This window comes from Dermacentor silvarum, chromosome 9 (assembly GCF_013339745.2).
Source record: "Dermacentor silvarum isolate Dsil-2018 chromosome 9, BIME_Dsil_1.4, whole genome shotgun sequence".
Taxonomy (NCBI): domain Eukaryota; kingdom Metazoa; phylum Arthropoda; class Arachnida; order Ixodida; family Ixodidae; genus Dermacentor; species Dermacentor silvarum.
In genome coordinates, this window is record NC_051162.1 from 75,167,624 (window position 1) to 75,183,625 (window position 16,002).

The window sequence follows — 16,002 nt, forward strand, 5'->3', positions numbered from 1 at the left end:
TGTTCTTCTTGACGTTAAAATGACTTGTATTTCCTGCGTCGAGTTGACCTCTGAGCAGCAGTACTGACAACTGCTCATGAAATGCAGCATATAGTTAACGCTGATTCGATTCAACCAACGCGGCTCTGTAGTCCTTCCTTATGCACTGAAATTTGCTGGCATGTGCTACATTGGCATCGCAATAGTGGATAAGTCATGAAAATCATAAAATTCGAACGGAGCCGAAATAGCTTTTGTGAGATTACACGTATCGTTTTGATTTACAGAGCCAATTATTTACATAATTAACTGGAGTATGCGTTTACATTTATATTTGATGTCGGAGTTAAATTATAACGTCCGTATGAATTAAGGAAGTATCCTGGGTACAAAATCTTATGCTAGATCCACAATTTACATATATATATATATATATATATATATATATATATATATATATTGTGAGCAAAATATTAATCCTTCATCTTCTTCACCTGTACATAATCATCATCACTGTGCGCGTCGTCTTTGTTCAGCGCGTGGCTCAGCCAAATAAAGGCGACGAGACAACAGCTGTGCCGCTGCCTTACAAAGTGGTGGAAATTGCTTTCGATCCCCTAGACCTCTACGCCGTCGAGTTCCACTGGAGCTTCGTTCGGGTCGCCGTTTGCTCCGCCTGTCCACTGCCATGACCCAAGTACCGCAACCCGGAGCCTCCGGCATCACCCCCGCTGCCCCCCAACCAGCCGCCTCAACACCGAGGCAAGTCAACAGGATAGGAAGACTCGCTACGATGCATTTCACCGCGTCGTTCAGTTCAGCCCCGGCGATGAAGTGTTATTGTGGACACCCACTCGAGTTCCTGGTCTGTGCGACAAGATTCAGTCGCGTTTTATAGGGCCCTACACTGTTGTAGAGCAAACTTCGCCAGTGAACTACCGCGTCACTCCCGTTGTCACGCCTTCCGATGGCCGCTACCGTGGCACAGAAATTGTCCACGTTTCGCACCTAAAGCCCTTCCAACGACGTGCCGCACCGCTATAACCTGCGGCCAGGTTGGCCGCTTTCGCGCGAGGGGGTAATTAGTGTCAGCAAAATATTAATCCTTCATCTTCTTCACCTGTACATAATCATCATCACTGTGCGCGTCGTCTTCGTTCAGCGCGTGGCTCAGCCAAATAAAGGCGACGAGACAACAGCTGTGCTGCTGCCTTACAATATATATATATATATATATATATATATATATATATATGCATTATTTCCGCAAAATATGTGCTCGTGCAGTCGAGCACAGATTCACTAATACTAGCAGTCATGAGCAATATGAAGGCGATTAACTCATTCGTTTTTAAACGCCGACGATTCGTAACACACTAGGGAGTTTTAGTATAGCGGAAAACAGCAAACACAAAGATTTAGCGTTAGCGTTGCGTGCTGCAAGTTGCGCATGCGCAGAACGGAAACGTAGCCAGAACTCTTACGTACGTACGCTATTTCTGGAATATAGCGTTCAACGCTAACGTACGCAAGGGATTCCGTACGTAGGGCAAGATGGCGGTGCCTGTTGAAGCGAGAGCCGTCCACTTCGGATCTATCGAGTCGTCGGCCTGCACTGTTCGGCTCATTCGTTCCACACTAATGCTCGTGTTTAGTTTAGATTTGTGTGATGGTGTTTCGACAGCGGCGTACAGGTGACAAATGGGCGTTGTTTTCGATATACGTTCTCGAATATCGACGGAGTAGGCTTAACGAGAGGGTTTGCTTATGTTTGCTCATGTTTGCTGTATCTGCCTCGAGATGGCGCCCAAGTGTTTTTCCGTTAGCGTTAGCGTTTTGCTCCGTTCCGAAATTCTAAAAGATTACCTTGTACCACGCAGTGCAGCCTGTGCGTTAGCGTTGCGTCGCACGCTAACGCTAACGTAAGCGTTTTCCGCTATACAAAACTCCCTACTAACTAGAATCAAACACGTTAAAATATAGCAAGTAGTTTTACGATTCACATATCTTACACGTTGAACACTTTTATGCGAAACATACCTGCTTAGCCACAAGGCCCTTCCAAGGTATTGGACCTTTCTATGCATGCACTTCTTCTTTCTGGGATTTCACGTGCAAAAACCAGGTATGAATATTAGGCGTGCCGTAGTGGAAGCCTGCGTATTAATTTTGACCACCTGGGGTTCTTTAACGTCCACTACAACGTGCACGCACGCGCACCAGTCAGCGGTGGCCGCAGAGCAGTATGGGAAGTCCGAGAGCCATCTGCCGCAGCCGCTGAAGACTCGCCTTGCCTGCAGCGTGTGACCAACGTGCGGCCCACGCGCGGTCCGGGCCACTCGGCGCTCCCCTCTGCCACAATGCCTTGCGCCTAACTGCGACTGGTGCGGCCCCCGATGGCGGTGCGCGCGCATTTTTTGAAATTTACACTTGGCTGTTTTCTTTGATATTGCTCAAGGAAAGGCCGCGTTGCCGCTCGCTCGGCGCCGATCGCTTCGCTGCTGTTCGCGCTTGCTCGCTCGGCGCATGTGAGATTTTAAGCACACGCGTGCGCCATGCTTCCTGAAGGATGTTTCGGCTGCTTGCTGCTCTCACGCGTGAAGGGCGGTTACATTTTACACAACGGAGCTGTTTGAGCTGAGCGACCGTTCATAACGTGCCAACGTAAAATGTGGGCCGATCCTGGCGGTTGTGCAGAAAGGGTGCCAGCACAATGGCACATACCCTTGTGAACTAGCAAAGCCGAGCCTGGTTAAGTCTAGCTATGCATGGTTGCGACTACCTAAGCTTATTCAGTCAGCGATAGCCAATCAATAGTTAATCAATAATCGATCAATATTCAGTAAATTTCGGAAAATGCCGGTGATGGCTTGGTAATGCTTAGCCAGGCCAAAATACGTGGCCAATACCTTGCGATAGCCAATCGATAGTCAATCAATAGCTAATTAATAATCGATCAATAATCAATAAATTCCAGAAAATGCTGGGGATGACTTGGTCGTGGTTAACCTATCCCAAAAGCCAGGACTAGCTAAGTGCCCATTAGCTCCGCTGTCTCTCTAGCAGTGCGCCTCCAGCGCAAGCGACGCTAATATATATATATATATATATATATATATATATATATATATATATATATATAGCAACCCGTTAATTGACTCCGACAATTAACCCACGGCCCTCAGTCCCGAGTGGCTGCGGAGCACCTGACCAAGGCGGCGGTCAGATCTGCGACGTGGCAGAGGGTGCTAAGAATCTCTGGGTCCGGACAGGCCGCCAATGGAAACTGAACCTGGCAACGTTCAACACGCGCACCCTCTCGACTGAGGCTAGCTTTGCAGGACTATTTGGGAGTTATCAGGCATTGCCTGGGAAATTATTGGCCTTAGTGAGGTTAGAAGAACTCGTGAGGCTTACACAGTGCTGCCTAACGGCCACGTCCTCTGCTACAAAGGTCTTCCACATAAGAGAGAATCCGGGGTAGGATTTCTAGTCCATAACAACACAGCGGGCAACATTGATGAATTCTACAGCATTAATGAGAGGGTATCAGTCGTCGTAATAAAGCTGAATAGGAGGTACAAAATGAAGGTAGTACAAGCCTACGCCCCAACCTCAAGGCACGATGATGAAGAAATAGAACAGTTTTATGAAGACGTTGAATTAGCAATGAGAAAGGTGCAAACTCAGTATACTATGGTCATGGGCGACTTCAATGCAAAAGTGGGGAAAAAGCAGGTTGGTGAGCAAGCAATTGGCAACTACGGCATCGGTTGTAGGAATGCAAGTAGAGAGATGTTGGTAGAAATTGAGGAAAGGAATAGGCTCCGAATAATGAATACATTCTTCAGGAAGCGCAGCAACAGGAAGTGGACCTGGAAAAGCCCTAATGGAGAAACAAGGAATGAAATAGATTTCATACTCTTAGCCGATCCAAGCATAGTGCAGAATGTAGAAGTGTTAGGTAAGGTGAAGTGCAGTGACCATAGGTTAGTGAGGTCTAGCATTTGTCTCAATTTGAAGAGAGAAAGAGTGAAATTAGTGAAGAAAAAACAGGCCAACCAAGACTCAGTAACGGTAAAAGCAGACCAATTCAGGCTGGCACTCACGAACAAATATGCAGCTTTAGAATAGGAAGAAGATAACACAGAGGTAATGAATGAAACCGTAACTAGGTTGGTCTCAGAAGCAGCAATGGAGGTGGGAGGTAAGGCACCAAGGCAACCAGTATGTAAGCTCTCCCAAGAAACAAAGGACCTAATAAAGAAACGACAAACGTGAAAGTGTCCAACTCAAGAGATCACATAGAATTTGCTTAACTGTCAAAACTTATCAACAAGAAGAAAGTGAGGGATATTTGAAATTATAACGTGGCAAAGATTGAGGAAGCCGTAAAAATGGACGCGGCATGAAACCAGTAAGAAGAAAGCTTGTCATAGGACAAGGCAAGATGTTTGCCCTGAAAGATGAGCATGCTAATTAATATCATCAGCAATTTCGATACCATAGTAAAAGCAGCGGAAGAATTCTATACTGATCTGTACAGTGCCCAAAACAGCCCAAGCTACTTTCATTCCAAATAGTGATGAACCGGATAAACAGGCTCCTAGAAATAACTAGCGATGAAGTTGGAAGAGCCTTGAAAGACATGACCAGGGGAAAAGCTGCTGGAGAAGATGGAATAACAGTAGATTTAATGAAAGATAGAGGAGATATGATGCTTGAAAAGCTTGCGGCCCTTTATACGCAATGCCTCACAACTTCAAGTGTACCAGAGAGCTGGAAGAACGCCAATAATATACTTAGCCATAAGAAGGGAGACGTTAAAGAATTGAAGAATTACAGATCCATTAGCTTGCTTTCAGTATTGTATAAAATATTCACCAAGATAATTTCCAATAAAATCAGGGCAACACTTGACTTCAGCCAACTAAGAGAACAGGCTGGCTTCAGGAAGGGATATTCTACAATTGATCATATCCATGTCATCAATCAAGTAATCGAGAAATCTGCGGAGTACAATCAACCTCTCTATATGGCTTTCATAAATTATTAAAATGCATTTGATTCAGTAGAGATAGCAGCGGTCATAGAGGCATTGCGTAATCAAGGGGTACAAGAGGCATACGTGAATATCCTAGCAACCATCTACAAGGATTCCACAGCTACCTTGGCTCTCCACAAGAAAAGTAGAAAGATACCTATCAAGAAAGGGGTGAGGCAAGGAGACACAATCTCTCCAATGCTATTCACTGCATGCTTAGAAGAAGTATTCAAGCTCTTAGACTGGGAAGGCTTAGGAGTGAGGATCAACGGCGAATATCTAAGCTACCTTCGGTTTGCAGATGACATTGTCCTATTCAGCAACAATGGAGATGAGTTACAACAAATGATTGAGGATCTTGATCGAGAAAGTGTAAGAATTGGGTTGAAGATGAATATGCAGAAGACAAAGATAGTGTTCAATAGCCTGGCAAGGGAACAAGAATTCAGGATCGCCAGCCAGCCTCCAGAGTCTGTAAAGGATTATGTTTATCTAGGTCAATTACTCACAGGGGACCCTGATCATGAGAAAGAAATTTGCAGAAGAATAAAATTGGGTAGGAGTGCATACGGCAGGCATTGCCAAATTCTGACTGGGAGCTTACCAAGGTCGTTGAAAAGAAAAGTGTACAATGATTGCATTCTACCGGTGCTAACATATGGGGCAGAATTTTGGAGGTTAACAAAGAAGCTCGAGAACAAGTTAAGGACCGCACAAAGAGCGATGGAACGAAAAATCTTAGGACTAACGTTATGAGACAGGAAGAGAGTGGTGTGGATCAGAGAACAAGCGGGGATAGCCGATATTCTGGTTGACATTAAGCGGAAGAAATGGAGCTGTGCAGCCCATGCAATACGTAGGATGGATAACCGGTGGACCATTAGGGTTACAGAATGGATACCAAGAGAAGGGAAGCGCAGCCAAGGACGGCAGAAAACCAGGTGGGATGATGAAGTTAGGAAATTTGGAGGCGCAAGTTGGAATACGCTAGCGCAAGACAGGGGTAATTGGAGATCGCAGGGAGATGCCTTCGTCCTGCAGTGGACTTAAACATAGGCTGGTGATGATGATTGTAACACAGCGACTTCAGGCTTAGTAGTGTTGAAGGGGTCTACTGCTGTTGCAATAGAGATGCACCCCGTCTATGTCTACCAATTTTGTTGAAAAATCATGCCCGCAATTTGAGCGTGCAACACTTTGTACGATATTACGCTCAAAGCGCGAATATTCTCTGTATAACTTAGTCAGGACACCCAATTCATTTTAAGCTTAACAGCAACCAGGTAATCGGTCTGTCGTGCTGGTAGGCAAAGGTTCGTTAGCAGAATGATAAACATCACTATTTTATATAAAAGTACTTGATATGAGCCAAACAATGCTTTGTATTAAAACGCGTCCAGTAGGTGACACAACTGCTCGTCGCTATAATATATTGAAAAAGTTTTATCTATTCCCACGTTTTATTGTGACTTAGTAAAGTGACAGTTTGGGCAGTTGGTTTTGCTTCAAGGTGAAACAGCGCAAACAAAAATGTGAATGTTTTTGTACCATATGTGTATCATTTCGTGCAAACAATAATTTGTTTTTAATAAATTTGGCCATGCAAAATGCTGCGTGATAAAATTACGTATCTTAAAACTAGCAGTGTTTTGACATATAAAAATGGAATGTGCCATTTCATATAGTGAGGCGCTCTCCATAATGCTCAAGAAAGGAAATAATCGATAAGCACACATCGCTCAATATTAAAGACTTTAATTCATCAACACCAATGCATGCGATAATTGATGACCGCTTTGACTGCCCCTTTCTTTTTCTCACTGCTCCAAAGTCCCTATCGCTATTGCTGTCGAAAGTTGTTTCAATGGGCAGTTGCAGCTACATAGAACCTAGTTTCATGTCACATTTTCGTCTTTCAGTATTTATAAACCGTTCATAAGTTTCTTCGTCTCTCATACCCCAAATGGAAGGAACTGCTACACTGGCCTGCTATAATTTATTTTCCTATTGCAACGCTGGCATTTCAATACTCAGCGCCGACCATTTCTTTTTCTTTTTCGCGTGTAGTTTTCAATTGAAATTTTATGCTACACAGAAACTGGTTCTCCGTAATAAGATTGTTCCTGTTCTGAACTCTTGAACACTTCATAAATATATTCGTCTGTCTCAGTGCGCACGGGCCTACCACACTGGTTCACTATGGCTGTCCCATCTAGAGAGAGCCACAAAGCACTGTGACCTTTGTTCTCCCTGCAGTCACAAGCTTAACTTACAAGATTTTATGTATGTTTATATAGTTTCTCAATACACGACTCTACGCGTACGTAGTGTTGCTTTATGCACGAGTGCCTCCTGTAGATGCATAAGGTGAGAAAAAAAACGAGCTGTGCCAGCACTGACAGGGGTGGTTCACAATGGCCAACAGTAAAACAGCTTCAACGCAACGCTTCCTTTGCGAAGCGGGACGTGTTTTGTCCTGCTTTGGTTTGACGGAGAAGTAAAGTGCGAAATGGGGAGAACGGGTGTAGTGCAAAGGAGGCTGGAAGAGGAGTATGGTGAAGAACAGTAGAGTATGTGAACATACCCTGCTGTATGTGAACAGCCACGTGCCCATTGACTGATAGCGTCATATGTGACGTCATACCCGCCACCCTGAACGCACACCTTCACTTATTCGCGGCACGTGTGCTCCTTAGTGGCAGGTGGCGCACAACTGCTTTTACTTGGGTTATTTCTTAAAACTACAGAGATGGCGTGTTACACACTCCTTCCCCTTTCTATTTAAGCTCAACAAAGTCGTGGTGTACAACTTCAAATGGAACATTGGAGTAAACAGGTATGGTCATTTCCTTTCCTTTAGGCCTATATTTTGCTTTGCGCAGTGGGGAATTATGGCAAGTTTTACATATTCATGTACGTCATTTTACAGCGAAACCTGTATATGGTTAATCGAAACGAAAAACCGTTCGTCCCAAATTTCGCTAAACGTCTCCATTGGCTGCTCCATCAGTTACCTCATTGTGTACTTCGCACCCAAGCACACGCGCCATTGACAGCGCCGTTAGTGACGTCGTTCTCTGCGTCGTACCTGCTATTCCCGCAACGCCGGCTCGTCGGCTCACCGTTGTCACATGTGTTCCATATCTCGAGTTAGCTCGGCGTCGCGGTTAGCAGCATCCGCCCGCCATTGGCGCTTGCGTTCCACTGGAAACACAAACATGTAACCAATAATTGAGAAACGCTTCAATACAGCGCTTATTAAGCCACTGCTAAACACCGGGGCCACGCGTGTCAGCTTCGCTATAGTTAACCATCTGTACGCAGTGCTTGGGCAATGTTTTTATTGCGATAGCAATTATATGGACACTTCTACCGGATTTCTGCCGTCGCCGTCGCCGTCGTCGTCGCCGTCGCCGTGAGGTTCCCTATAGATAAAATCTTCGCCGCGCGCCGTATGCCCGAGCGGAAGCGTGCGGGGACGCGCGCTGTCACGGAGAGCGAACGCACTCAATCACCCACGCGCAAGCAAGGAAGCGGGAAGCCAGCGCCGGAGGGAACGCGGGGGGGGGGGGGGGGGGGGCGCACTTCTACGCTGCCAACAACCGCGCTCGTCGCTCGTTCGCACCGTCTCTTATCTCCACACGGCTCTGACCTTTATGCGCCGTGCATTCGCCGCTCAGTTTCCGTTGAAGCTATAGACCGCACGTACCTTCGCCCGCTGCGGCGTATATACGCTCGCGGCCAGCTTTGTGCCAGTCGTTGTCTGCAGTCGTTCAGTGTGATCTATTCCTGTTTGTTTGTGCGCGCTCACACCACGCTTGTTCATTCAGTTAGTAATAGTCGGGCCACATTTTCCAACGCACGCTACACATGCAATGCTGCCCGTTTCGGCAGTGCAGCACTACAGGTGTGTCCCTTCGCACGCGCTGCCCACGGGAAGCGCTTCTCATCAACACCACGGTTTCACACGCGCCTTCTCGTGGTCATCGAGTCTCTCTCTCTTCATGTTGGTCTACTTACGCTGCAGCACACCTGCTTACTTAATCAGCTCATGTTTACTACAATTCATATTGCTACCAAAGCCGCTCACCTTACTTCGTATGACATTGCTGTGTTGCTATCGCATTCATTGCTTCGCCCTTAGGGCGAAACTGTGACATTTTTTCTACTTATCCATGTGAAACGTTGCTGCACCTTCATATATGTCCTTCAAATTCAGATTTTTTAATATTACCCTTCAAAATTGCGCAAAGGCTAATTGCTTTAATATCTGTTTCCATATCTGTTCTAGAAGACGAAGTTGACTGTAAATTGTTTTTAAATTTTGAATAGTCCACGAATGTATGCGTATGTTTATTTAAAGAAATGAGAGGCGTTGTTAATTTCAATGACAATCGGGCGGTGGTACTACTAGTGGCGGCATAAACCACAGTGCAGGAAGAAATGGAAATGGCCTGAACTAGCAAATGTAAAATCTAGGACAGATCGTGACTGCGAACGCACGAGAGTGGCAACTTTAGCATTTAAACATGTATAATTTTTAACATTAGCCCAATCCCATAAACGCTTTCCAGATGAGTCTGCGCGGAAGCCCCATGACACATGATGTAAGTTGAAGTCACCCGCAAGCAATATGTTCTTTTTGCAGTATGTTACTGCGACATCAAGTGGGCGTACGTCTTGCACTCCAGCGGGAAAGTAGGAGTTAATTATAGAGAGCGGAGCACAACCCGTAATAGATATTTCTTATATTTAGATTTCACATTCGGATGATAGGGCATGATGCGAAATTTGTGCTTTATGACAGACTTTAGACGAAATGAAAAAAAGCTAATCCGCCACCTCGGGAAGGCCTATCCAATCGAAAACACTTGTAATTGTTTAAATGAAAGTCTTGGTCAGCGGACAAACAAGTTTCTTGTAATAGTATAACGTCTGGCGATTGTTGGGAGATTAAGTATAATAAATCTATAGTTGCAGAAAGTATAGATCGGCAGTTGCACTGCAGTATCCTTAGGCACCCTATGTTGACGGTAGACAAGCAGCCGCAACTGCTTTGTCCAGGATAGTGTCTTTTAGAAAGTCAGTCCTCGTAAGTGATTCTTACACACACTTTTTTGTTTTGGAGTTAGGAAAACGAGGCAATTTGTTAGGCGATCTTGTGCGTTTAAGAACTCGAGTGTCCATATCTACATCTCGATTGCCTAGAGAGTCTGAATCGGAATGGCATTCATGATCAACCTGAGCGGAAATCGAAGGACGTACTGAATCCACACTGTTAGAAGGAAGAGGTGTCTGATATTTAGGTGATGTTGCAAGTAAGGCGGCCGTATTTTGTGCACTGTTTGTTAGTGTCTGAGATATACCAGCCAATTGCGTTAATATTACAGTAGCGAATGATTCAGAGAGATTTAGTGGAATTTTTTCTAATGCCTTTTCCATCGCTTTTTCTATTGCTGCTGTAGTTGCCTGGGGCAGTGACTGATCCATGCCGAATGACTGACGGGCTGTTACACCGGCATAACCGTGGGTCCTGCTCTGAATTTCTTCAAGAGCTTCTCGACGAGAGCACCGTCGCCTCTCAATTATTTCAATCACCTGTATTTCTTTGGGTATGACAGGGCAGTTGGAGTAGTCTGCAGCATGATTCGCATTGCACAAACAGCATGAATGCTCCTGAGACGTGCAATTGTTGGCATCACGTTCTTCTCCGCATAATCAGCAACGAGCACTTGAACGACAGGCATTAGCGCTGTGTCTGTACCGCCAGCACTTGAGACATTGTAGTGGTCGGGGAGCTAAGGGTTCAACGCTGTAGAATAATGGCCATGCCTTTATCTCTGATGGGCGAGCCATCCCTGCAAATGTCGCTAGGATTGTTTCTGTAGGGACCCTCTTATTGTGTACAAGTCTGGTACAGCGGTACACGGAAACTACACCTGCTGCGGAAAATATCTCTAGGATTTCTGGTGAAGTTAAGCTTATGTCCACACCGTGGACTAGGCCTTTGCAGCAAGCTCGATGAGGAGGGATGAAAAATCTCACCGGCTGCGTGGCAAAGTTAGTGCATTTGAGTAGATCCTGTACACAGGTCTGGTCTGGTGAACAGCAAAGGATTCCCCCACGTCCAAACTGTCTGACCTCGGTGATTTGCTGAAAGTGAGATGAGATAGCTCGAAGTTCTTATTGAATAGCCTTGGGGGTCTTCATACGGATAATTCCTCCATTGTTAGGTATTAAAGCCACAGGTACGCTACTGGCTCTACTGCGAAGAAACCATTCCACCGGTAGATCCTGAGGGGGAATAGAAGCAGACCAGAGGGTAGCCCTCTGGTCTGGAGATGGGACAGACATAACCTTATCAATAACCACCACGGACTCTCAAGGGGATAAGAACAAAACAATAAAGGTAGGAAAAGTAACCGCCGGCTACTTGTCAGCAAACCCGGATGAGGACCAGATCAGGGCACACCAAGGCAGCGTCCTTAGAACTGGAACGATCACCGAGCGGACGCAGCCTGGCCACCTGTTCTGATGATGATGATGATGATGTTCTGTTCTGCTTCGTCCTTCACTTCTTCATCCCGCCTCTGAGCCACGGACCCACTCTTCAGTACAGGGCTTAGGGGTGTGTCACTTGACTTCAGAAGTTACTGAGTGGCAGCTTCTCTTTTGCTGTAGCGCGAGCTGAACGATAGTGACAACGGAAAGGCACATTTTACACTCACACACACACACACAGCGCTAGGTATGTCAAATTTGCCTTTTTATTGTCCCTGTCGTTCAGCTTGTGCTACAACAAAATACAAGATGCCATAACAACAAGCCCTGTAGCTACCCACATTTCTCTGAGTGTGAGACGACAGTGTTTTATTATTGACGAACACACGCCCAGTTCACGTTCCGTTTCTGTAGGTATTCCGCGGGGTTTGGTTCTGGGACCCATACTCTTTACGCCTTACATAAACAACCTAGCTGATTGCCAAAGCAATACCCTTGCCATTATGTTCGCTGACGATACCTCACCGGTGGTTACCGCTGAGTCCATTGAAACAACAAGGCATACTTTCAACGCAGAACTTCAGCTCGTCAGTAAATGGTTTTCCACAAATAAACTTTCTTTGAATATTGCCAAGACAAAATATGGTATCTTTGCATCCCCCCTAAAGGTGCTTGAATATGCCTTCCGAAATATCAATAGGAGATAATGACATACAAGAAGTCAGTACAATTCAATACCTAGGTGTAACATTAGATGCAGCGTTGAACTGGAAACCACACAATGAGAAACTCTGCAAGATGCTTTCTTATGCATGTTTTATTCTGGGTGAAGATCGGCGCCATTTCGAAATACACACGCTGAAACATTGTACTTAAGCTTGTTCTAATCATAATTAACTTATTGCATAGAGTATTGGGGGCTCACCTAAAACTTTTATTGAACCTATTTCGCGACTGCAGAAGCGAGCATTCAGAATAATCAATTTCATTGAAACTAATACGCCCTCTTACACTTTCTTTCTGAGCAACCAAATATGGCCGGTATTGCCGTTTCGAGATTTCCGAATTGCACTACGTGTCTAATAATTCTGTAGGGCGTTTCTCCTTTGCCTTCGCACACATTTCATACAGCCACAGCTAACAGTCACTCGGAATCACAGGGAAAATTCCTTCTCCCCATATCTCATAATGACTATAGCCATCAGTGAAAATTTTGAATAATATTTCTCATGCTGTGTTCCAAACGTCGAACCCTTCTAATTCGTGAAATAATTTGTCCTTTCGCAAATAGTTACTTGAACTACGATGCCTAATGTTTCGAAAATGTTTCTTATTCCCATCCATTTTATAGTCGCTATTGTGCTTATTATTGAAACGCATGAATAGTCGTTTCAGAGAGATGTGCTTTTTTTAGTATAATGAATGCTGCTCTTGACGAATATTCTTGCTTCTCATTATGATTAGCTCTTACGTACTTGTATAATTTGTATTAGTATGCTATTACTTCGTTCTGACAATTTTGAGTGTCATTTATACATTGCTATTATTTCAGTAGTGTTCACTGCGCAAACATCTGTCCGCAAACAATTTCTGCACTATAATTGCATGGATCCGTGGAAACCTTTGGCTAAAAATCCAGACGGTGGTGCCCATTTATTGAATCTCATACATGTAAGTAATAATAAAAAGAGAGAAAAAATAAGACTTGTCATGCCGTCGTCGTCACATCTTTTAGGCCGCCACAGTGGCCTCAATTGTCTGATAGCTTGGGCGACTAGGTATGTGCATGGATTGCATCTTTCTCATCTGACTCTTGTAATGCATCGTCGACATACAGTCGTCATGCATTCGTCCTCATACCGACATCGTGACGTCGTTGTTGTCTTTCTATCGCACTCCAGGTTCGTCCCCCTAATCTTCTCATGGCATTAATGCCATTGCGTCGTCGTCTCTGCGTTTGTTGTGATATTGCCACGCCCTTGTGCCATTTGCTTGAGGGTGATAGGCAGTCGTTTTTGGGTGCGTGGTGTAACTCAGCTGAGAAACTTCCTCAAGCAGCCTTGCCGTAAACTCCACTCCTCGGTCTGTGATGACACAGGATGGGGCACTATGACGTAGTACGATGCTCTGTACGAAAAAAATGTCACAGTTTCGCCCTAAGGGCGAAGCAATGAATGCGATAGCAACACAGCAATGTCATGCGAAGTAAGGTGAGCGGCTTTGGTAGCACTATGAATTGCAGTAAACATGAGCTGATTAAGTAAGCAGGTGTGCGGCAGCGTAAGTAGACCGACATGAAGAGAGAGAGACTCGATGACCACGAGAAGGCGCTTGTGAAACCGTGGTGTTGATGAGAAGCGCTTCCCGTGGGCAGCGCGTGCGAAGGGACACACCTGTAGTGCTGCACTGCCGATCCGGGCAGCATTGCATGTCTAGCGTGCGTTGGAAAATGTGGCCCGACTATTACTAACTGAATGAACAAGCGTGGTGTGAGCGCGCACAAACAAACAGGAATAGATCACACTGAACGACTGCAGACAAGGACTGTCACAACGCTGGCCGCGAGCGTATATACGCCGCAGCGGGCGAAGGTACGTACGGTCTATCGCTTCAACGGAAAGTGAGCGGCGAATGCACGGCGCATAAAGGTCAGAGCCGTGTGGAGATAAGAGGCGGTGCGGACGAGCTACGAGCGCGGTTGTTGGCAGCGTAGAAGTGCGCCCCCCCCCCCCCCCCCCGCGCTCCCTCGGGCGCTGGCTTCCCGCTTCCTTGCGTGCGCGTGGGTGATTGAGTGCGTTCGCTCTCCGTGATAGCGCGCGTCCCCGCACGCTTCCGCTCGGGCATACGGCGCGCGGCGAAGATTTTATCTATAGGGAACCTCACGGCGACGGCGACGACGACGGCGACGGCAGAAATTCGGTAGAAGTGTCCATATAATTGCTATCGCAATAAAATTGTGCAACCTCAGAAGCTGTGCCTTTTGGAAGAGCCTTTGTTTCAGCATAGCGGGTTAAATAGTCTGTGGCGATGATTATCCACGTGTTTCCGCAAGTAGACTTCGGAAGCAGGCCCAGGAGGTCCATGCCGACTTGATCGAAGGGCACTAGAGGAGGTTCGATAGGATTCAGCAATCCAGCAGGCTTCAAATTCGGCGACTTTCGGCGCTGGCATTCACGGCAAGCTTGGACGTATTGTTAAATACAAGTGGCGAGTTTCGGCTAGTAGTACGATTTCCGTACCCTGGCAAAAGTTCGAGTAAAAAGCCAAGTGACTAGACGCTGGCTCGTCGTGGCATGCGAACTGGATTTCGTCACGAAGTTCTGCTGCTACGACCAAAAGACAGGTTTTGTTGCTGGCAGCAGAATTCTTCTTGTATAGGACGCCCTGTCGTAAACAAGACGACGGCAAACCACAAGCAATTTGCGGGGGCAGAGAGACGTTGCGGCCTTCTAGATGTTCAATTATAGGTCGTAATTCACAGTCTGCTCACTGCCGTGTCGATACGTCTGCCTAGCTTATGGCGCCGAGAAAAGCGCTGTCGTCTTCGATGTGTTGATCGGATGGTTCAACAGGTGCACGTGACAATGTGTCGGCATCCTCGTGTGTGCGGCCTGACTTGTACACGATGGTCACGTCGTATTCATGCAGGCGCAGGCTCCACCGTGCCAGTCGTCCAGAAGGGTCTGTTAGGTTTGCCTGCCATCATAAGGAGTGATGATCCGTCACGACCTTTAATGGGCGTCCATAGAAACTTGGCAAGTGCCCATACGACGGCAAGACACTCTTTCTGTGTGGTGGTGTAATTGCACTCAGGTCGCGAAAGGGTGCGACTGGCGTAAGCTATGAACGTTTTGCCGTTCTCCTGCCGCTGTGCGAGCACCGCACCCAGACCGACGTCACTGGCATCAGTATGAATTTCCGTTTCGGCGTCCTCGTCGAAATGCCCAATAACAGGGGGCGATGCCAGGCGATGTCGAAGCTCGGCGAAAGCTGCTTCTTGTTCAGAGCTCCAGATGAACGGCGTGTCGTCTCTAGTGAGACGAGTAAGTGGTTCAGCAATTTTAGAAAAATTGCGTATAAAGCGTCGGTAGTATGCGCACAGTCCCAGGAGGCGTCGAACGCGTTTCTTGTCGGTAGGAGCCGCAAAAGCCGCTACTGCGGCAGTTTTCTTGAGATCGGGACGGACGCCTTCCGCGCTCACGACATGTCCAAGGAACTTCAATTCTTTATAACCGAAGTGACATTTCTGAGCGACATTTGACAAGTGACATTTGACGTGTGACATTTCTGAGTGACATTTCTGATTTAACGTGAGGTTGGCCGATTGGATTGCCTCGAGCACTTGCCGGAGTCGCTTAAGATGTCCGGAAAAGCTGCCTGAAAATACTACCACATCATCCAGGTAGACGAGACAGGTTTGCCATTTTAGTTCGGCGAGCACCGTGTCCATAATCGGTTGGAAAGTTGCAGGAGCAGAG